This window comes from Neofelis nebulosa, chromosome 5 (genome assembly GCF_028018385.1).
Source record: "Neofelis nebulosa isolate mNeoNeb1 chromosome 5, mNeoNeb1.pri, whole genome shotgun sequence".
Lineage (NCBI taxonomy): Eukaryota > Metazoa > Chordata > Mammalia > Carnivora > Felidae > Neofelis > Neofelis nebulosa.
Genome location: NC_080786.1, coordinates 148294459 through 148318252, shown reverse-complemented (window position 1 = coordinate 148318252; position 23794 = coordinate 148294459). Strand labels below are relative to the sequence as shown.

At 43.3% G+C, this 23794-nt stretch overlaps 1 protein-coding gene and 2 pseudogenes across 2 annotated transcripts in view; 1 reads left to right on the top strand and 2 right to left on the bottom strand.

Annotated features, from left to right (window-relative positions):
- The window catches only part of SLC5A3 (solute carrier family 5 member 3), a 32526-nt gene extending 32086 nt beyond the window's left edge, over nucleotides 1-440 (bottom strand). The window contains exon 1 of one of the 2 annotated variants that reach the window (XM_058731907.1): nucleotides 57-440. The gene's annotated coding sequence lies outside the window, so the exon portion shown is untranslated. The remainder of the gene's footprint in view (nucleotides 1-56) is intronic. The other variant, XM_058731909.1, reaches the window with a different exon arrangement.
- Nucleotides 441-10306: 9866 nt separating this feature from the next.
- On the bottom strand, nucleotides 10307-13265 carry LOC131513212 (transmembrane protein 126A-like; annotated as a pseudogene).
- Nucleotides 13266-13277: 12 nt separating this feature from the next.
- On the top strand, nucleotides 13278-17097 carry LOC131513211 (elongation factor 1-alpha 1-like; annotated as a pseudogene).
- The last annotated feature ends 6697 nt before the right edge of the window (nucleotides 17098-23794 follow it).

Sequence of the window (23794 nt, the reverse complement as noted above, 5' to 3'; positions counted from 1 at the left end):
AGGGGCCAGTACGGGCCGCACTCCGCCTCCGACCCTGCCGCCGCCGTTCCAGCTACCTACGGTTCTCGAACCAGCTGGAACTTTCCATGCCTTCCGTCTCATCCTGGGCGGCGGGCGAGCGTGCGCCCTCGTGTGCGCGTGCGCTAAACAGTGCGGTCTCGTCCGTGCGCGCGCCCCTCTCCCGCGACTTCTCGGCGCGGGGGACCTTTTAGGCGTCCACGCTGCTCCGGGCGGGGTCGCGGCTGGACCTGGGCTCTCCCCGCCTCTGGTTGCGCAGGGGAGTTCCAGAACGTTCCGGCCAAGGACTACGGTTCTGCGCGCAGGGAATGCTTGGTGCACCCTGCCCCTCGCGCCCCCTGCCCACAGCCGACCTCACGCGGCTTCAGGCGCGGATTCCCAGGTCCCTTCCCCTGCGAGGTGGGCGCAAGGCGCAGACTGTGAGCCGCTGCGCGCGGGGTCGGGTCAGGCCCATTCCTCGCCGGCAGCCTGACCTTGGCAGGCTGCTGCGGAAAGGGGATGTGAAGGGCACCTACTTCCCAGGACCGCGATGCCTTTGAGTGAGCTGATGCACGTAAACCGCTGACAACCATGCCTGCACAGACAAAGTGAGGCGCGACACAGGCATCTGTTGTTGTGTGAGCCCGGTCTGACCCACGTGTTGTTGCCAAGGGCAGACTAATACTTTGGCTCAAACCGATATTCTTTAAATGTTTGCTCAGTGTTCATTTAGAGGACCAGCTGAGAACTTGGAAAGCCGTTTAGTAACCGTCTGGGAGCCTGAGCGTGCTCTGGAGGGAGGAGAGTCTCGTGGTGCATTCCCTTTACCCCCAAAACAGGCACGCAGGGCTCACCTTTCCCTCCAACCATTGGCTGTACTTTCCCTGGCAGGCATTGTATAAAGTGCGTTTTCTCCAGCGCCACTCCTTAGAGACTGAGCGTGTGGCCATTGTCGCCCCTGCCCATGCTTGTCCCATTAAAAGGGCCTGTAGGTGAAATGTTTGCCTTCAAAGTGCTTTAATGATACGAGGTAAAACTTACTGAGCACTTACTGTGTGTCAGGCACCACGCTAAGGTTTTTACATGCCTCTCCAAAAATTCTTGCTTTATGAGGCACGTACTATTATTAACTCCCACTTTAGGGATTCAAAGATACAGGCACGCAAAGGTTATGTAACTAGGCCCAGGTCAAACAGTAATAGAGAAAATTTGGATCCACATAGGAAGGCTGAGCCCATACTTAGTCCAGCCTCTGCCTGTCTCCTACCACACAGACTAAGGTGCTAATAATAATATTATTTACCAGGTATTCCCATGTAAACTTAGAGTCCCTTTGTCACCTTATCCAGAGACCTTAGTATTTCCCGTAGCTTACCTCCCAGCTCCCACCAAAGATAAAGATGATTTGAACACGCCTACTCTGTGATATTTGGGTTTTAACATTTTCTATTCTTGCGCTTCTCCACAATCTGTATTCTTCCGAAGCAAAACTACACAGGCATTAATACAAATTACCTGGTTAGTGCTGACTAATTTCACTTTTGGTTAAAAAAAAAAAAAAAAAGAATATTATAAATAAATTACAGAAGAAAGCAAAGAATTTTTGAACCTCTAGAAGTGAGATACAGGTGTTCCAAGATGGTCCCTACTTCAGGTGTCCCTCCTGTTATCAGCCACATGTCCCATTTTGGGAATGAGAAAACACAGACCCCAAAGTAATAGGCCAAACCAAAGGCCAGGGCACTACCATCAGTTGACTTCAACTTTCAGTATTTCCTCTTGGAAGCTAGCTAATACCCAGGGATGAGTGAGGGGCGTCAATTGACATAAGGAAATTAGCCTGATTACATAATGCCTCAGCACAGCACCCCCAGCCTCCCCGATCTGGTGGCTGCCCACAGGCTCACTCCATTTCTTCCGAGAAGAAGAGGAAGGGCAGCTGCCCTGATTTGCCCCCTTCAACTTCTTCTTTTTTAAAGCAGAGCACCAGAATGCTCATGGGTTCATTATAAAATGATAAAATCCCAAGGAAAGCTGATGCAAATTTAGTGTCTTCCTGTTCTAAGTACAAATTTAAATTCACCAAAAGATTCTTTGAGTTTTGTACTATGTATGTAAGTCAGCATTTAGAGTTATAAAATATCACTGTAGTAGTTAATGTATTAAAATTACTCTGGTACTTAGGAATAAGCTTAACCAAGAAGATAAAAAAATCTGTACGCTAAAACTATAAAACACTGATGAAAGAAATTGAAGCAGTCACAGATGAAAAGATATCCATGTTCATGGATTAGAAGAAGTAATGTTAAAAAGCCCAGACTACCCAAAGTGATTTACAGATTTAGTGCAATCCCTAGCAAAGCCCAATGACAATTTTTAGAGAAATGGGAAAAAAAAATTTTAAATTCATATGGAACCACAAGAGAATAGTGAAAGCAAATCTGAACAAGAAGAACAAAGGTGGAAGGCATCATACATCCTAATTTCAAACTATGTTACAAAGCTATAGTAATTAAAACAGTAGGGTACTGGCATAAAAACAGACATATAGACCAAACAGAATAGAGAACCCAGAAATAAACACACATATATGGTCAACCAATGGTCATCTGATTTTGACAAGGACCTAAGAATACACAATGGAAAAAAGACAGTCTTTTTATTTTATTTTATTTTATTTTATTTTATTTTATTTTTAAGTTTATTTATCTTGAGACAGAGAGCATGAGAGGGGGACAGGCAGAGAGAGAGAGAGAGAATGAGAGAATCCCAAGCAGGCTCCACACTGTCAGCACAGAGCCCAACATGAGGCTCGATCCCATGAACCCGTGAGATCATGACCTGAGCTGTAATCCAAAGTCGGACACTTAACTGACTGAGCCATCCAGGCGCCCCAAGACAGTCTTTTTAATATATGACTTTGGGAAAATTGGATATCTACATGCAAAAGAATGAAATCAGACCCTTATCTTACACCACACTCAAAAATCAACTCAAGATAGACTAAAGTCTTAAATATGAGACCTGCAACCATAAAACTCCTTGAAAAAAACTTCTTGATGTTGGCCCTGGTAATGATATTTTGCATGACACCAAGAGCACGGGCAACAAATGCAAAATAGACAAATGGGACTACATGATATTGTAAAGCTTCTACACAGCAAAGGAAATAATCAACAGAATGATAAGGCAACCTACAGATTGGGAGAAAATATTTGCAAACTGTATGTCTGATAAGGGGTTAATATCCAAAACATATAAGGAGCTCATACAAGTCAATAACAAAAACAGCAACAAACAAAAATAATTACCTGGTTTAAAAATGGGCAAAGAAAGGAGGACCACCAGGTATGTGAAAATGTACTCAATATCACTAATCATCTGGGAAATGCAGATCAAAACTACAATGACCTATCACCTCACACCTGTTAGAATGGTGTCAGGAGTTATCAGGTGTTGGCGAGGATGTGGAAAAAAGGAAACCCTTCTACGTTGTTGGTGGGGATATAAATTGGTGCAGCCACTATGAAAAACAGTACGGAGACTCCTCAAGAAATCAAAGACAGAACTCCCATATGATCCAGCAATCCCTCTTCTGGTTTCATATATAAAGGAATTGAGAGCCGCCTGGGTGGCTCAGTCGGGTGAATGTCCAACTTTGGCTCAGGTCATGATCTCACGGTCCAGTCCGTGGATTCGAGCCCTGCGTTGGGCTCTGTGCTGACAGCTCAGAGCCTGGAACCTGCTTCAAATTCTGTCTCCCTCTCTCTCTGTCCCTCCCCCCATTTGCGCTCTCTCTCTCTCTCTCTCTCTCTCTCTCCAAAATAAATAAACATTAAAAAAAATTTTTTTAATAAATAAAGGAATTGAAATCAGACCTTGAAGAGATACCTGTACTCCTATGTTCATTGCAGCATTATTCGCATTGACTGAGCCATCAAAGTAACCTAAATGTCTGTGGGCAGATAAAGAAAATGGGGTACAATGGAATAGTGGTCAGACTTAAAAAAGAAGGAAATGTTGCCATTTGAGATAACGCGGGTGAAACTGAAGGACAAATACGGACACAAAAAGGCAAATGCTACGTATCACTTACATGAGGCATCTGAAGTAGTCGAACTCATAGAAGCAGAGACTCTAATAGCCAGGAGCTGGGAGAAAGGGGCAATGAGGTGAGTGATATTAGTGAAAGAATCCAAAACTTCAGTTATACAAGAAAAAAATTATTCCGCCACATAGCGTCTCCCAAACATTTCATATGGTATGGAATTAAGATTTGCTTAACCAGACATCTTGATTCATCTTCAAGTAAGGCTTTATGAGAGACAATAGAAAAGAAGAAATAAGGACAGAAGTGGAAATCCAACCCTATTTCTACAAAGTAACTTCAGCATATGCCCTGGGGCAGTTTAATCATTTTTTTTTACCTTCTTATTTTACATTATTGTATAATAAGGCTTTACCTTGAGCTCACACAAGGTCGTTAATTCTCAAAGATAGGTCAAAGACAGGCCTCCTTCACCTAAAGGCAACTCTCAAAAAGTGAAGAAATGTGCATGTGTTCAATTAATGGAGAAAATAATCCCACAGTCCAGCCAAGTCATATTTTAAGCTGTCAGTCATCACTCTCCTCAGCCTATCATCTTCTCCCTGAGGAAAGGACGCCGCCATTTCTCTGCCTGATGGCTCAGCGTCCATATTTGTTCCTCAGCTGATGGCCCAGACCCAAGTCACATTTCAAACTTATTTTGTGTTTAATGTCTTACTAGTGAACTCACTGGCGTTTCTTTAAAAAGAAAAAAAAATGTTTATTTTTGAGAGACAGAAAGCAAGCAAGGAGAGGGAGGAGCAGAGAGAGGGAGACACAGGATCCAAAGCAGGCTCCAGGTTCTGAGCTGTCAGCACAGAGCCCCATGCGGGGCTCGAACTCACAAGGCACAAGATCGTGACCTGAGCCCAAGTGGGTCGCCCAACAGACTGAGCCACCCAGGCGCTCCTGAACTCTGGTAGTTCCAAACCCCCTTGCACACACCGTCACCCACCCTTGTAGACCGTTATAGGGTCATCTCCCACATGACATTGGCAGAGTGCCCTCCGGCGTGAAACACTTTGTGCAACATACAGATGTTATTAGGTCAGGCATTTTTGGAGCTCTTTTGATCCACTAATTTCCTAATCATTCTTCTAATTTTGATCAAGAAAGTTTTTAGGTGGGGGAGATGGCTCAGATTTGGGCTCCACTTTATAAGAAAAAAAAAGTGAAGCAAAGATTGCCTCAATGGAATATTTCCTCACTTTCTCCTCTGCCTCTCCTCCCCTGAAAAAAAAAAAAAAAAAAAAAGTGAGATCTTTTTTAGGAAAAAATACTATATTTTTGAACTTTAAAAAAACAAAATCCTTGCTGCATCTTCACTTAGGGAAGAGCTTAGTTTTTCTTCTGACGTTGTTACAATGTCTTCAACAGCTGACGTTGGGGGACGTTAATGTTAAATGTCGATAATGTCGGAGGTGTGAAACAGCTCTATGTTCTTGCTCCGCAAGTGCCAAATCCGGAACGCACCTGGAAGGAGTTTAGATTCAGTAAAAGGAACAAAGGCTGTGAGCTGAAGACAGGGGGACGAGGAAGCATCTGAAGGGGTCTTCAGGGGACGAGGCTTCCCCAGGGGAGGCGCTGTATAAAGCGAGCGGGAGCACCCAGCAAAATAAACTAGGGGGTCTTCGCTCAGGGTGAGGCCCAAGACATGTGCAAGCCGGGCCTGCTCAGCAAAGAGCAGTTTTAAGGCTGGACATGAACAGGCAGAAGGTAATCAGACCCTAACGGATTCAGAGGGGGCAAGTGCAGGAACTGTGTCAAGCTCAGAGGGCGTGGCACAGGCCGAAGAGGGGTTGGGGGCTGGCAGAAGTCGAGGGAAGGGGTGTGAGGGGATAGAATCTGTAGGAGTTGGTGACTGACTGGATACTTGCCGGGTAGCCGGTGAGGCAACAATGGATCCCAGGTTTCTCTTCAATAGACATTCTGGACTGACTTTCCTTGGTTCTGGTCCCGCCTCCATGTGGTATTTCCTCAGCTCCTAATTCATGAAACTTCTATTACAATTCAATGTATTAGTATTTTTTTCTCAGGGTGTCTTAGCTTCATAAATCTTCACAGCGAGATTATAATCTTCTGAAAAATTGACAGGGTATCTTTCATTGCTCTAAATAGTCTCCCTACTCAGGGCTTTAACCCAAAGAAAGAAAGTGATAGTCCTAAAGCCTGTGAGGATCCACCACCTGAATGATCTGGCCACCCAAAGAATGTTGAAAACTGGGTGTCATGACAACGCTAGTCAACACTTCCTGGTAAGAAGATCAATATACAAGTATCATCTCAAAGTCCAGCCCTCTGCGAGGATCATCTCGCCGGTGCTGCTAGGGCTCTGTTGATTCGTGTGGAGGAGAATGCCCTAATTATAAGAAGAAAGGCTTGCACAGATTTGATAAAAGGAGCAAAGCCCATCGGCATTAAATTATATCCAAGAGTTATTAACGCAGCCCTCCCATTGACTCAGGGTCAAAACAGAATTGTGTCCTTGAACTGATCCGAACTTCTTTGGACTTTCCTTTTACTAAGGCAGATGACGGGTGGGTACGAGCGTGTGGGAGGCAGAGGGGATTCCAAAAGACAACATATTCGGGAAGGGAATGATCTTTTGCGATGGAGAAATTGTCTGGGAGGAAGTCAAACCCCTCAAAAGCAGCTATCAGGAAGATTTTATACTTTAGAGCGTACCAAGTCAGGATGTAATATTTTAGTATTAGATAATCTCTATTTTTTTTTCAAATTGCCCATATTAAAAAAAAAAAACTTAATGGCAACAATAACAGCAGCTATCTATGCTGCCAAAAGAAAAAAAAAATCCTACGCGCAATTAAAATTACAAGATAATTGGGAGCTATCCGATGATACCTCCTCCTACAATAAATCATCTTGAACTTTCAGCCTAGGGTTACCAAGACCTGAAGAGAATACGCAGGAAATATCTTGGGAATTTAGCTCCCAACTTGAATAAAGAAGTCCACAACTTAATACTAAATACATAATTACTAAGAAAATATTAAACAACCATGTTAACCCAGTGCTCCTCTATAATATTGCAAATGGAACAAGTCATTTTAGTAATTAAAGAATCATTACATATAGTGCTATCATTAAATGATTCCTGAAAGGGAATTCCTAAGGGGTTAGCTTTTGCAGTGATCAGTTATTTACAAATTCTTTTTTTTTTTTTTCTTTCTTCCTCTGCCCCCAAAATGTTCAGCATCTAAATGAGAGGGCCTTTGGGACCAAGGATGACACTTTATCTTCAATCCATAATATGCCTGGTTGACATTAGAGAGCAGCCAGATAGGAGAATCTCCTCCTATTGTTAATGATTCAGTGATTAAGGCAAAGGCCCTACATGCAGAAAGGAGGGCCTTTGGTCTGACAGGAAGATCACCTTCAAGCCTGGGAATCGGTGCTATTAAATTTGACTCCAGCTGGAAGCCAACAGCTGCAAGCCCTGGACAAGTGCCACAGGCAACACTCTAGAACCAGGAACCCTTTCTTTGCCCACCTCACTGCCACCCATCTGGGTACTGTGAGGTATATCCCCACACTGAGGCCGTAGGATCTTTCTGAAAACGTACATCTGATTCAGTTTCTCCGCAGCTTAAATACTTCAGTGGCTTTTCCTTTGCACTGAAGGTAAAGTCCAAACTCTCAACAGGGAGTTGGTTACAAGGCCCTTCCTTCTGCAGTAGCCCCCCCCACCCCGACCTACACACACCTACCTCCATCCCTCTCGCCACTCCTCAGTGTCACTCCATGGTGTTTGCAACCCCTGAGCCCTGTACACACTTCCCCTTCTGTCCTTTGTCTTCTGCCTGGAACACACTCCAGGCCCTTCCCCAAGTTGCTGAGTGTAGTTGTGGCTCATTTATTTTCATCGCTGAAACTACTCTATTGTCCAGCTAAACCGCTGTGTATCCGTTGGGTTGACAGACATGGTTGTTTCCTTCGTGGGTGGCTTTAACCAATAATAACACTGGGAACATCTTGTACGCATAGACGGGTGCATATAGGTACATGTGCAGAGTGGAATGCTACTCTAAACTTGAAAGTCTGGATCAGGTGCACCTCATCTGTGCTCTTTTTAGCACCTATGTTTACTCCATCATCACATGAACCACACCGCGTTACAGCATGCACAGGACAGAAGCGAAAAGATACTGCTAAGATCCCCAGCTGCTGTCCCTCGGGATCCATTGCTCTATTAGTTCTGAGGCCACATGTCCCTCCGGCTGCTCCCAGGTTCATTTCTATTATACACAGTACTCCTCTGATAGGTGACTTGGGCTCAAAGACTTCGCAGTGACCTGAACAAACCTTTCTTGGAATTGTACGACAGTCCTTTCCCCTCTGGCCTTCCCGCTTTCCTGCACAGATGTCAGACCTGCGATGTCTTCCCCCAGCCTTCTCTGCTTCCCTCCCTTGTCCTTCACAGGCATTTCCTCCAAGAAATCTCTTACCTGTCTAATCCCGTCTTGGTGTCTGCTTCTTAGAGAGCCCGATCTAACACCGTGTCTATCTCTTCACTACCCTGTGGCCTTAACAATTAATACGTAAATTCTCAAAAAAGAAACTCTTGTACCCGCAGTGCCAACCGGAGGGACTGATATGTGATAGATGCTGAGTAAATATTGGAGAATAAGTGAATATAAATAAATAAATGAGATGCCTACTCCATATGAACATGTTTTATTTATTTATTTATTTATTTATTTATTTATTTAAAAAAATTTTTTTAATGTTTTATTTATTTTTGAGACAGAGAGAGACAGAGCATGAGCGGGGGAGGGTCAGAGAGAGGGAGACACAGAACCTGAAACAGGCTCCAGGCTCTGAGCTGTCAGCACAGAGCCCAATGCGGGGCTTGAACTCACGGACCATGAGATCATGACCTGAGCAGAAGTCGGACAGTTAACCAACTGAGCCACTCAGGCGCCCCCATATGAACATGTTTCTGGTGTCATCTTGAAGGCAGAAGAAAACTGCTTGACCCAACACTAATGCTTTCTTTCTTTCTTTCTTTCTTTCTTTCTTTCTTTCTTTCTTTCTTTCTTTCTTTCTACCCTCCTTGAGAGAGACAGAGAGAGAGAGCATGAGCAGGGGAGGGCAGAGAGAGAGGGAGAGAGAAATCCCAAGCAGGCTCCGCACTGTCAGCACAGAGCCCGATGATGCAGGGCTTGAACTCACAAACCAAGAGTCAAAAGCTTAAGAGGGCCTCCCAGGCACCCCACCTCCCTTCTTTCCGTGGGCCTACCCACAGACTGTGCTTCCTACTTAAAAGGTGCTGCCAGTGTGCAATGACGGACAAGGAACTAAGATCTCACTTTCTCTCCATGAGGGAAGGGCAAAGTCTCCCATTAGGTCATTGGCTTGGGAACACTCTCTTTGGCACCTCATTCCATATTTCAGAAGCTTCTGATCACAACCCCAACCTACCAGACTTGTGTCACTGCCACGTGGCAAAGAGAAGGGGCCTGTGGAAGTGGCCTTTAGGATGGTCTCCTATGATCTCTGCCTACTGGTATTACACTTTATATAATTCCCTGTCCTTGACTGTGATCCACATTTAAAAACCCTAAGGAATTGTATACAGCGGAAGTGATAGGATCTGCCTTCTGAGTTTACATTATAAAAAGACTGGAGCTTCCATGGGTTGAGAGTCAGAAGACCTAAGTGTAACCTTTATCTTTACAGGGCACTGGCCAAGTTATTTTCTTTTTTAAACTCTTTTTTTAAGTTTACTTATTTTAAGAGAAAGAGAGCATGCTCACACGCTCACAAGTGGGGGAGGGGCAGAGAGAATCCCAAACAGACTCAGCACTGTCCACGCGGAGTCTGATGCAGGCAGGGCTCGAACCCCACAAACCCGGGGAGCGTGATCTGAGCTGAAAGCAAGAGTTGGGTGCTTAACCTACTGAGCTACCCAGGCACCCCCTGGCCAAGTCATTTTCATCTCTTTATGTCTTAGGTTCTTTATCTGTTAAATGGATTAAGTAATACCTAACTAATTATGATTAGTTTATGTGGGAAATTATATAAAAGCCAACTTTTATATAAGTCGGCATATATATATATATATATATATATATATATATATATATATAAACTTCCATGGGTGAGTTTCATCCTGTTATCCTGTTATCATCCTGTTATCATCCTCATTTCTCTTTTTTTCTATTCACACATTAGACATTTATCCATACATTACAATTTTATTTTTGTGTAAAAAGTTGTTTAACAATCACTGAATTTCTAGGCCAGGTTCAGGTACCTGAAGAGCCTTTATAACTAATTTATATTGTCTAGATCCAAGGTATGCTGCAAACAGGGTCTGGAGCAAATTGGGAAATAACATCTTTCTAAAGGCAGGCTTAGAAATTCTAGTCCAGCAAGTTGAGATGTTTCCTTTTTCTGGTAGCAAGGCTGACTCATAACTGGCTGCTAGGCCACCATTCACAGGTATAGCCAAGAAAACAGGGTATAGACCACCAAAACCAAGACCAACCAGTCCACCCTGTGTTATGGTACAGGTTTCACAATTCAAATCATCTGCATTCAAAGGTAGATTTACAAAACCTTTGTAAGGTGCATGCGAAGTCAAAAATGGGATCACTGACCATTGGTAAGCAGCAGCTGTACGAGCCTGTATCACATTTAAGATGCGTCAAAAAAGACTATTTGCTATTAGACCACGGAGAGCAGCATTAAGTGCAATATATACTGATCCATGTTCAAATAGATTCCTTTCTGCTTCTGGGAGGTGGTTAATTTTTCTGGTTACGGTATCGAAAATTAAGTCTTCCTTGACAGTATCCTCTGGTTCATGACATTTCAGCTTGAGCCCTATGCTCTGCTCACAACCCTCCTTGGCACGCTGGGGTTCACGCCAACCTTTGCTCGACTAGCCTGAACGCAGCCATCTTTTCATACAACTCAAGCAGTAAAAAGAAGAGAGTTAGTCACACGTTCAGCAACATGGACAAACCTCAGGCCGAATGAAAGAAGCCAGACCCCTCCCCCGCAAAAGAACCCATACCAAGTGATTCCTTTCATATGATATTCTAGAAAATTCAAACTACAGTGACACAAAACAAATCAGTGGCTGCTTGAGGCAGAAGTGAAGAAGAGGGATTATAAAGGTGAATGAGGAAATGTTTAGGGATGATGGATATTTTTATTATCTTGATTAGAGCAATATTATCGTGCATGTATACCTAGGTCAAAACTTACCAAATTATATACTTCAAATATGTGTGATTTATTATGTATCAATTAAACCTCAAAAAAGCTACAAAAATCTAAATCATTCACATCATTATTATACTCAGGAAAGCCATTCTAGGTCATTGTTCTGATATATCTCTGCTCTCTTCTTACCCTGCTTTCCCTTCCCCAAATTCCTGAATAAGAGGTGAAGACCACACTCACCTCTGGTATTCCCGTCAATTAAGAAAAAAAAAAATAGGTCCATATGGAAAGAATTTTAAGTTTTACAGGACATGCAAAGATGGATAAGAAATACTCCACATCTTTAAGAAATTGTAATCTACGCAGAGAGAGAAGCTATAAGTATGTTTAAAGCTAAATTGTCTAACGGGGTTTAAGTGTCAATTCTAAGAAATAGAAAACATCTAAAAGGGGAGTGATTAACTGCCTAATGAAGAGTCGAGGCAAAAATTTCCAAAGACACATGACTTTGGGCTGGGATGGCTTGGGAATGTTTCATGTAGGATGTGGGATTTGAGCTGGAATGTGAAGAATGGATAACATTTAGATAGATGGGAGGAGAAAAGAGAATAAACACAAGATGTTTTGGTGGGGTCAGAAAATGGTGACATTGAGTGAATAAGTCTGACAGGAGGAAAGGTGTCTGTAGAAGACTCACAGGACTTAACTCTACAAAAGTGAGACCAGAGTTGGAGGGTCTTGAGTACCAGGTAGAGAGTCTAAACTCTCAGCCTTTATTTCATCTTACAAGAAGGAAGGGAGCTTTTCGTTGTCAGAATCATTCAGCAAAGAGCGTATGAGCATATATGAGGAAGGTGGAAAGGAGATAACTTGTCTGAAAGGACTAGTCCCTCCCAATCCTGAGATACTGGTCACAGATTCATCGGCTTTGAAAGCGTCAAAGAGGTAGCACTGGATATTTGTTTGATCATATCTGGGTTCCTCTTGGAGGTGGTGCCTAACTTCCATGCCAGGGTCAACAGGGACAGATTTTCCCCTATTCCACCAAGTTCAGCCAGCGAATGGAAAATGATCCATGTACAACCATCAGACTCTCTCTCATGATTTTGAGTCCTGAGTAAATGACTCAGTGACATGAGGAACAGTTAGAGGTCACTCATCATGCTCACCAGACCCTTCCTTCTCAATGGCCGTGGTTATACTTCTTGCTAACCAGCACTCCAAAGTACTCTTGGTTCCTAACCAGTTCTCTAGTCTCTGGTCAATTCTGAGATTCCCCCAAATATTATTCCTATAAATTTCATTTTTGCCTAAGACTGCAGAGTCTGTTTATGTTACTTGAAGCCAACAACTGGGTCAACGTAGAACTCTTTACATCTTAGCACTTCGGGCCCTGCATAAACCTGTTGGCCTTAGTTCAGCCCCTTAGGTCCATACAGAACAAGTCTATCCCCTCTTTCACATGAATTCTTATGTCCGAAGACAGCTCTCTGGCCTATCCTGAACCTTTCTTTCCCTGGGCTGTATGCCCTGTGTTCCATTGGGCACGCATCAACTCACATGGGCTGGATTGCTTCACCAGCCTAAACGGTTTTTCCAAGGCTGCTCAGCTGTTCACATTCAGACCTTGGTGACTTGATAAACATTTGTTGAATGATGGCTACAATTCCTCTTGTAGGAAACAGTCATTCGTTTTTGGTTTTCCATGCAAAGGCTATGTTATAGTTGGGGTATTGGTTCAACTACTGAAATAAATATCAAAGTAACATTGACTTAAATAAGATGGTTTATTACATGGAAAGATCTAAATTTAAGTAGGGCTGGGGATCCAGGCTTTTTCCAGCTTGTTACTATCCATTTATACCCATTTATATTCATTTATAACACATGGCTTCATCTTGCGGTCTAGCATGGCCATTCCTGCTTCTAACACCACGTTCACATTCCAGAAGCAGGAAAGAAAGGGAGAAGAAAAGTCTTGCGGCATTCCTTTTAAGGAATGTTCCGGAAGTTTTACCCATCACCTCTACTTATCTTCCATGAGTTGGAACTTAATCCTAGAGCTTTGCCTTGCCTTCTAAGAAGGGCTGGGAAATGTAGGTTTAGCTGAAAGAGGATGGTAAACCAGCAGTTTCTACCATAGACCATATAATGCAATTTAGGTATCTTCCAATAAAACACTCCCAAGTATAAGGAGATGCTACACAAGTCACAAGTAGCTTGTTGGCTGTAACTTTCTTATATTCAATGTTGAGTATTTTGCAAGTGGTTATCAGGCTAGAGTTATGCTAAGAATTGAGCTTTAGGTAAATTGGATTCATGGATTTACCAACACGTGCCTTGGACTAGTCCCTGTACTTATAACCCAAAGGTCAGGTCTACACTGTAAAGTTCCTCCAACTGAGACAATCAAACAGCTATTTCTTTTGAAAACAAAACCCACAAATTTGCCTCACACAATGAGTTTAATATGTGTTCACACATATTAGATAGTATTCTTTTGGTTACAAGTAATACAAACTGACTGTAGTTTGTTTAGAAGGGAGGGATGAATTATTATAAGCACACCAGATGTATCACAGCACTCAAGGCAATGTGCAGCTGACTGGGCCTCTGGAACAGACTATAATTAAAATGCTCTCCATCTTTTATTTCTGTCCTTCTGCCCAGAAGCTTTATTCTTCTTTGTCTTAAAAGACCCTTTTTTCTCCACTCTCCAGACTGCACAGTAGACAATGGCTATTCCTAGCTTCTTGGTCTACATGTAATCCCTCAACCCACCCAGAGATATCTGAGGCTCTCCTTCAATTGCCATGTTTATTAGCCTTGGTTGGGTTAGTGGTCCACCTTGGGCCAATCGGCCAGGTCTAAAGAGTAGGCCAAGGGGCTCCTAAGTAGCTCAGTGAGTTAAGCGTCCGGCTCTTGAATTAGGCTCAGGTCATGATGCCCAGGTTGTGGGATCAAGCCCTGCCTGGGGCCCTGCACTGAGAATGGAACTTGCTTGTAATTCTCTCTCTCTCTCTCTCTCTCTCTGCCCCTCTCCCCTGCTCTCTCTAAAATAAATATTTTTTTTAATTCTTTAAAAAAAGAATAGGTCAAATCTTATCTTTATGACAGCCAGCAGCTACCTCTGAGCCCTGTAGGTTTAGAGGGTTACAGGCAGGGAAAAATAGTTTCCAGCGAAGGGAAGGCTAGACAGGCATCTCAACAGGCATATCCTCCACCCATTCATACGTGGAGGATTGTCATGAGCGAAATGAAGTTTAAAAATGTAGCTATGAGGTCGGTGACACTCAAGTTAGCAGCATGATGCAATGCGGCTGGGGAAGAAACTATGTCTGCCTCAAGACTGTTTTGGTTGTAACCGAAACCCATCCAAAAGCTCTTAAGCGTATCACTCGAGATATTTAATACCTGAAGAAGGCTTTGATGTACGGAGGGTCGCCTCTAGTTACTTGTTTTAACTATTACTCAAGTTGTCAAAGTTGTATTATTTTTTAAAATACTTTATTTTTTAGAGTAGTTTCAGGTTCACAGCAAAATTGAGGAGAAGGTAGTGAGGTTGCCCATAAACCCTCCTACACCCACATTTGTATGGCCTCCCCCATGATCAAAGTCCCACACCAGAGAGTAGTACGTTTGTTACCGTTGATGAACCCACATTGACACATCATCACCCCAAGTCCGTAGTTTTCATGGATATAGTTCACTCCTGGGGTTGTATATTCTGTGGGTTTGGACAAATGTATAATGACAGGTATTACCTGTTACAGTATCGTACAGAGTATTTTCACTTCCCTAAACATCTTTTGTTCTCTACTTATTCATCCTTCTGTCCTCGCTAACTTCTGGCAATCATTGGTCTTTTAACTACCTTCACGATTTTGCCTTTTCCAGAATGTAACGTAAGTGGAATGATACAGGATGTAGCCTTTGTAGTTACAACCCGAAAAGCACAATCCATGAAAGAAAGAACAACCTGATTTAAAAATAGGCCAAAACCTTTTTCGCAAGAACACAGGTGTCGTGAAAACCACCACTACACGTGAACCAAAGTGGGAAAGGAAAAGGCTCATATCAACGTCATTGTCATTGGACACGTCGATTTAAGGCTGCCACTGCCAGTCATCTGATCTATAGATGTGGTGGAACTGACAAAAGAACTCTCGAAAAATTTGAGATGGAGCCTGCTGAGATGGGAAAGGGCTCCTTCATGTATGCCTGGGTCTTGGAGAAACTGAAAGCTGAACATGAACGGGGTATCACCGTTCATAGCTCCCTGTGGAAATTCGAGACCAGCAAGTATTATGTGTGCATCACTGATGTCTCAGCACACAGAGACTTTATAAAATACATGTATAAAAAATGTGATTATAGGCACATCTCAGGCTGACTGTGCTGTCCTGATTGTTGCAGCTGGTGTTGGTGAATTTGAAGCAGGTGTCTCCAAGAAAGGGCAAACCCGTGAGTATGCCCTTCTGGCTTACACATAGGTGTGAAACAACTAATTGTTGATGTTAGCGAAGTGGATTCCGCTGAGCCACCCTATAGCCAGAAGAGATACGAGGAAATCATTAAGGAAGTCAGCACCTACATTAATAAAACTGGCAGGGGCGCCCGGGCGGCTCAGTCGGTTGAGCGTCCGACTTCTGCTCAGGTCATGATCTCACACTTTGTGGGTTCAAGCCCCGCATCGGGCTCTGTGCTGACAGCTTGCTCAGAGCCTGCAGCCTGCTTCAGATTCTGTGTCTCCTTCTCTCTCTCTGTCCTTCCCCCACGCATGCTCTGTCTCTCAAAAATAAATAGATGTTAAAAAAAAATTTTTTTTTAATTGGCTACAAACCCAACACAGTAGCGTTTGTGTCAGCTTCTGGTTGGAATGGCGACAATGTGCTGGAGTCATGTGCTAACATGCCTTGGTTCAAGGGGATGGTAAGTCACCTGTAAAGATGACACTGCCAGTGGAACCACACTGCTTGAAGTTCTGGATTGCATTCTGCCATCAATTCATCTAACTGACAAGCCCTTGCTTCTGCCTCTCTAGGATATATACAAAATTGGTCGTGTTGGTACTGTCCATGTGGGCCAAGTGGAAACTGGTGCTCTTAAACCCGGCATGGTGGTCACCTTGGATCCAATCAATGCTACAGCTGAAGTAAAGCCTGTTGAAATGTACCACGAAGCTCTGAGTGAGGCTCTTCCTGGGAACATTGTGAGTTTCAACGCCCAGAACGTATCTGCCAGAGATGTTTGTCATGGCAGTGTGGCTAGAGTCAGTAAAAATGACCCACCAATGGAAGCAGCCGTTTTCACAGCTCGGGTGATTATCCTGAACCATCCAGGCCAAATCATTTCTGGATACGCACCTGTGCTGGATGGTCACACGGCTCACGTTGCCTACAAGTTTGCTGTGCTGAAGGAGAAGATTGATCGTTGTTCTGGAAAAAGGCTGGAAGATGGCTCCATGTCCTTGAAATCTGGTGATGCTGGCATCGTTGATATGGTTGCTGGCAAGCCTAGTGTGTTGGGAGCTTCTCTGGTTAGCCTCTTTGGGGCCATTTTGCTGTTCCTGACAGGAGACAGACGGTTGCTGTGGGTGTCATCAAAGCAGTGGACAAGAAGGCAGCTGGAACTGGCAAGGTCACCACGTCTGCCCAGAAAGCTCAGAGGCCTGAATGAATATTATTCTCAATACCTGCCACCCCAGTCTTAATCAGTGGTGAAAGAATGGTCCCAGAACCCTTTATGTCAATTATCCATTTAATTTTAATAGTAAAAGACTGGTGAATGATAACAATGCATCGTAAAACCTTCAGAAGGAAAGGAAAATGTTCTGCGGACCATTTGTTTTGTGTGTAAATGTGGCAGTTTTCAGTTATTAGTTTTTTTTTTAATGAATACTTTTTAATGGAAACAACTTGATCAAAAATCTGTCCCTGAATTTCAAGAACCATTAAAACAAAGGTTTAATGAGAAAACTGTGTCTTCTTTTAGTCAACACTGTAACTTCATGCAGTACTATTCAGGTAAAAGATTAAGAGTTGCCCATAACCTATTTCTGGTGTTACCTTATGTCAAAACTCAGAATTTGGGTTAACATTTTTTTTCTGGATGGGAATTCTTTTCACCTTGTCTGAGGGAGAGACGTCATCTATTTAAGAACATAGTAACAAGCTATGGGGAAAGGGGATCTGTTGGCGCAACATATCATAGCTTAGAACAGATAAGCAAAGAGTAACAGTATAAATAAATAAATAAATAAATAAAATAAAAAGGTTAAATTCTGTAATACTAAAATCAGTGTGTCGCATATAATTTGTATTCTATCAATATTGGGTAAACTCGGTGATACCAAAAAAAAGGGGGGGGGTCAGGGTTAAGATTTTAACAGATACCTCACCAAAGAAGATATACACATGGCAAATAAGCACATGAAAAGATTTTCCACATCATACATCATCAGGGAAATGCAAATTGAAACAACAATGAGGTAACGCTACACATTTATTAGAATGGTCGAAATCCAGAACACTGACAACACACAATGCTGGTGAGGATTTAGAACAACTGGAACTCTCATTTAATGCTATAGGAATGCAAAATGGTACAGTCATTTTGAAGGACAGTTTGGTAATTTCTTACACAACTCAACATACTCTTACTGTATGATCCAGCAATCGTGCTCTTTGGTATTTACCCAAAGGAGTTAAAGACTGATGTCCACACACATTCACCTGCATGTGGATGTTCGTAGCAGTTTTACTCATAATGGCCAAACCTCGGACACAACCAAGATGCTCTTCAGCAGGTGAGTGGATAAAGAAAGTATAGTATATCCAAAGACTGGAATATTATTCAGCAATGAAAAGAAATGAGCTATCAAGGCATGAAAAGACATGAAAGAAATTTAAATGCATATTACTAAGTAAAAGAGGCCAATCTGAAAAGTTGTAACATTTTAAAACCTAGGTTCTTCCAAAGGCTTTATGTTTAATTCACAACTCCTACCCTTATTTATGTCTAGTAATTTTTTTTTTTTAATTTTTTTTTCAACGTTTTTTATTTATTTTTTTGGGACAGAGAGAGACAGAGCATGAACGGGGGAGGGGCAGAGAGAGAGGGAGACACAGAATCGGAAACAGGCTCCAGGCTCCGAGCCATCAGCCCAGAGCCTGACGCGGGGCTCGAACTCACGGACCGCGAGATCGTGACCTGGCTGAAGTCGGACGCTTAACCGACTGCGCCACCCAGGCGCCCCTATGTCTAGTAATTTTTATATAGAAATAATATTAATCACTTTCATTTTTTCTCTGATTAATGTTGAATTAACTAAATTTAAGTAGTAAGTTGTCCTAAGTAATTAACCCTATTTATAAGCTTATGATTTAATTCTCTGAAACATTTTAAGTGCATTTAAAATTAAAATATAAGGCTTTCTAAAACACTTCAAACATCTGATGTGGCAAACTTATAAAACTAACAAGCAAAATTTTTCTAGGCCTTTAAGTAATTATTAAAATTTCATAAACCCAGTGAATGGAGTTTCTTAAGATTCATGGTGGATGACTATCAAATGTTTTCTAGTATTAATGCTCCCCTCTTTGCCTTTAGTTAAAACCTCTGAGCTTTAGCTGGACATATGTCTACCCAACAATAGGCTACATTTTGCAGACAGCCGTGGCCATGTGACTAAGTCTGGACCAATGGGATGCAAGTAGGTATGATATATACTACAACCAGATCATCTCCCTTAAGACACTTGCCGTGGACCCACTTCTTTCCCACTTCCCTGGGAGGTGGTGGTGAGCAAACATCAACCGTGCTGATGAAGAGAACACAAGCAATGGCAGAGCCAAAGGAGAAAAGGAATCCATTCCCCAGACCTCACACAACAAAGCTGCTTGGCTTACAGCTTTGGACCCCTTACTACTTGACTGTTACATGAGAGTGAGCAAACTTCTGTCATCTTTGAGCAATTGTACTTTGGGGTTAGATTGTTCCCCAATAATGCAACATTCAAAGACTTCCTACAAACTCAATTAATTATAATTTCTTAAACGTTTCAAATTCAAATTGCAAGTCCAAAAGCTCGGTTTTCTCATATGCTCGATTTTCTTCAATGTTTCAAGTTCTCTAAGTAACACATAGATTATAATGATGATTAAACACTTGTTTCTGCTGTTACCACGAAAGGGACGCCATATTTCACGGGATCTAAGATGTCTTTGATTTGTAATAATATCACCATTTATAATTGATCCCACAGATTGCAGAATGCATTCCAAATTCCAAGATGTTAAAACAGAAAAAGTAGCAATACTCTGGTCCTAGTTCAGCTCACCATCTATACTGATCTGTGCATTTTCTTCAGGTTACAAACTTACTTACCCAACCAAGAGAAGAAGATTTGCTGCCGTAGGCCATCTGAATCTAGCCGTGGAAGATTCAGGATTTTGAAGTAGTTACAGGTTCAAGTTCTTGGTAGAGAAATGAAGGCAGGACCTGGATGTGGGTGCTTGGTACGTCCAGAATGACTCTACCTGAGAACCTGGATATACCAGTTGGGATACTGGAGTTTGACTTTGTCCTGTCCAAAGGAAGCTCTGTGCCCACACCTTTAACCCAGAATCTAATTTCGTAACACCGTCTTCTGTGTTTTCTGGGTGGCTCTCAAGTTTCTCCCTCAACGTATTTTAATTGCATCTTCTTTCAACTTCTTATCACTTGATTTGAGTAGACATACCCCATACAGACTCACACCCATACATACACATGGCAGATTGCAGCTGTAAGATTAGGGTTATTTGAATGCTTTCTGCAATACTCTATATTTTATATTTTTGCCTATCTCATTGGCCACCATTTTGTAATCATGGCAGTGAACAGGCAAAAACAGGGATTTATTGCAGGATTCCAGACTATCTCCTAGATCCTGGGATAGGATCTGGGGCTCCCGAGGAGCTAGATGTGACATTTTTGGTTTCTCTGGGACTACATGTATCTGTCTCTGCTCTGCTCATGAACCATCTGACCCTGCCTCCCCCTTCTCCCCACCCCATCTTGTCTCTCTGGACACAAGTGCTGTCTGGTTCTCCGTGCCCACTTGGAAGATGGCTAGCCCATAGCCGGAATGTCCTGAGGACAAACATGCTGAGTTCAAGTGACCAACAACACTGACACTCATCTTTCATATGAAATCCATCTTGAATCCACAACAGTGTAGCCATGAAATGCAAACACTTAGTCCTCAGGAAAGAGCCGTCCTCGGAAGCTGCAGACAGGGCAGGTCTCACCAAAGATGGCTGCTTGGGGGGAGTAGAGTTTGGTGGCTAAGGATATGGAGCCCAAGCCAGACTGCCTGGATCCAAACCCAGGTCCTGCTGCTTCATGGCTGTGTGACCTTGACCAAGTAACTGAATGCTCAGAGCCTTAGTTTCTGTAACATAATCTGCAACATAATCATACCTGAGGCATAGGGTTGTGGCAAGGATATCATGATGTATGTGGAAAACATGGGGAAATCCGCCACGTGGGAAGTATTCAATAACTAGTTTGCCATGTATTCTGATGGCAGAGACAGGAAACAGAAGCAGGTTGTGTGAATGTGCTCTCCACCTCAGGTGCTGGAATCTTTGCATTTATGTCTTTGCTTGTTTATTTGTTTATCTAAATCAACTGCTTTGGCTCCCATCTACCAAACCTAACAAGCTATTCCATCTCAGTCATGACTTGCTTCTGGAATGCTCATTCTCCATCCAGACCAAAGAGATGCATCCAGAGGTAGAGGATTGCATCCCCCCAGGCCAACATGAGTGTGAGTTCATTGATTCACTCACTGTGGAGTGGTCATTATATGTGCTGAGGACTGGGGATGCAATGGTGACCAAAAGCACCATGGTGACCCTTCTGCCTCTGGAAGAACAACTTCAAAAGTGTAATCGGCAAGGCTTGGTGATTGGATGGATGTGGAGGGTGAGTGTGAGGAGGGGGTCAACAGCATGCCTGGGCTTTTGTTTCATGTCATTGGATAGATACTGATGACATTTAGGGAGACAGCGTGAGAGGGAAGTCACAATTCTTGTTTGGGGCAAAAGCCAGGATGTTTGGAGTGAGAGTGGGGCACTGAGAATCGGGCTGCCAAGCCCCAGCCCAGCCCCACACTCAGCAGCATTGCAACATCAGGCGAGTCCCTTAACCTCTCTATCGGTTTTCATGTCTGAAAACGAGGAAAGTAATAGCTTTAGGTCACAGGGCTGTTGTGAAGATAAAACATATTTATACAGGCGTATCTCATTTTATTGTGCTTCACTTTATTGTGCTCTGCACATATTGCATTTCTTACAAATTGAAGGTTTGTGGCAACCTGGCATCGAGCGAGTCTATTGGCACCATTTTTCCAACGGCAATTGCTCACTTCCTGTCTCTGTGTCACATTTTGGTAATCTCACCATATTTCCAACTTTTTCATGGTATTTGTTACGGTGACGGGCTCGCTGATTGCATCTTGCTGAAACCTAAGATGATGGTTAGCATTTTCTAAATGAAAGTATTTTTAAGGACGGTATATACATCGTTTTTTTAAAGACACAATGCTATTGCTTACTTAAGAGACTCCAGTGTAGTATAAACATAACTTTTGTGTGCACTGGAAAACCAAAAAATCCATTGACTTGCTTTATTGCAATATTCACTTTATTTTGATGGTCTGGAACCGAAACCACGATATCTACAAGGTGTGCCTGTACACATAAAATGTCTGCAACTGTGCCTGGCTCTCTAAGTGTCAGCCTTTGGCACATGATGGGTTTGAGGTGCCTTTGAACCATCAGCAGAATGCAAGCTCCCGAGAGCAGGGATGTGGTCAAATTGCTCTTGGATCCTGGCCCCTGGTATAGCGGCTGACACATAGAGAGCACCCAAAAAATATTTGTTAGCAGGACAAGGTAAGGATTTTGTCTAGAGGGTGGAATGCGAATATCAACCTATGAGTCCCTGCATGGGTAGGAGCTGAAGTCTTTGGCTAGGTTGAGTCCCTAGGGAGGGAGAATAGAGGGAAAAGGGTCTGAGCTGGAGGGCTTGAGGAGCCTTAGACCTGGGGCCAGGGGGTCCATTTGGGACATGGGTGTCTCCCATTTCTGCCCCCACACCCCTTGCCTTTTCAGCCTCATTCTCCCCAGGGATCCCGAAACATAAACATTCCAGGGAGTATTTGAAGACAGCTTAAACCTTAGGATAAGGATGCTGGCCTTTCCATCCTAGTGTGGGGTGGGAAAACGTGGCATTTTCTACTCCTGGATCCACAGCTGGGCAGAACAATAATATTGCAACACCACTGGAGTTTTTCTTCCTACGAATCTATCCTGTGGAGAGTCAGCTGTAACCCATGCCGGCTGTCCTGTTCCTGCAGCCGAAGTCCCGTATGCCACCCCCCCACCCCCTCCCTTTCCTCCCTCTGCTCTTGTTGGAAGACCTCGCAGGTGCCAGAGACTGGCCCCTGAACTCTTTCAGGATGGTCACCCTGTCATGGCTCATATGCCTCCCTGGGCCAGCTGTCTGGCAATTTCCCCCGTCTTTGATGGTGTTATTTCCCCATGGCCTGCAAGTTCACTCTTGGCATGCCAGGGTGGGGCACTCAGCCAGAGGGGCCCACAGGAGGCTGAGCGCCTACACTTGTGAGCCCACCTCAACGCCTTCATGACCAGTATCAAGGGCAGGCTGTGGAAATGAGCAGGGAGAGGGTCTGGTTCCCAGTGGAGGGCCTGCCATAAAGCCCCAGCCTGCTTCCGTGAACTTTCCCAGCTCAGCAGATAGAGCCCAGGCCACAGAGGACAGAGAGGGGCAGAGGGAGGACCAGGGCAGTCTTGTCCTTGAAAACCTGAGGAAACAAGGTCGCTGTCAAATTAGGTTTCAGGGTTTTAAAAAGTTATTTTTATTATATGCATTTTCCCATTGTAAGATCAATAAAATCTCATTACAGAAAATTTGGGAAACAGGAACAAAAAATGCCCCAAATCCCCCAGTGCAAACCCAGCCACTGTTGACATTTTAGAGGTTTGTTTCTAAACTTCCTATGTGTGTGTTTTTATTTACATAGTTTTAATCATGCTGTATATATATTTCTGTGTTCTATTTTCTTCTTGGTATGTAATCGTTAGCATTTCCATGTTCTTTTTTTTTAATTTTTATTTTTTTTACATTTTATTTATTTTTGGTAGAGAGAGCACAAATGGGGGAGGGTCAGAGAGACGGAGACACAGAATCTGAAGCAGGTTTCAGACTCTGAGCCGTCAGCACAGAACCCAACGTGGGGCTCGAACCCACAAACTGCGAGGTCATGACCTGAGCCGAAGTCGGACGCTTAACCGACTGAGCCACCCAGGCGCCCCTCGTTTCCATGTTCTTAACTGACCTTTGTAACTAGTATTAAACACTGTTACATTATATTCTACCCAAGGAAATGCTGTTGTCCACTTAATCATACCCTTTTGGACATTCTGGTTCACACTTTTTCACTCT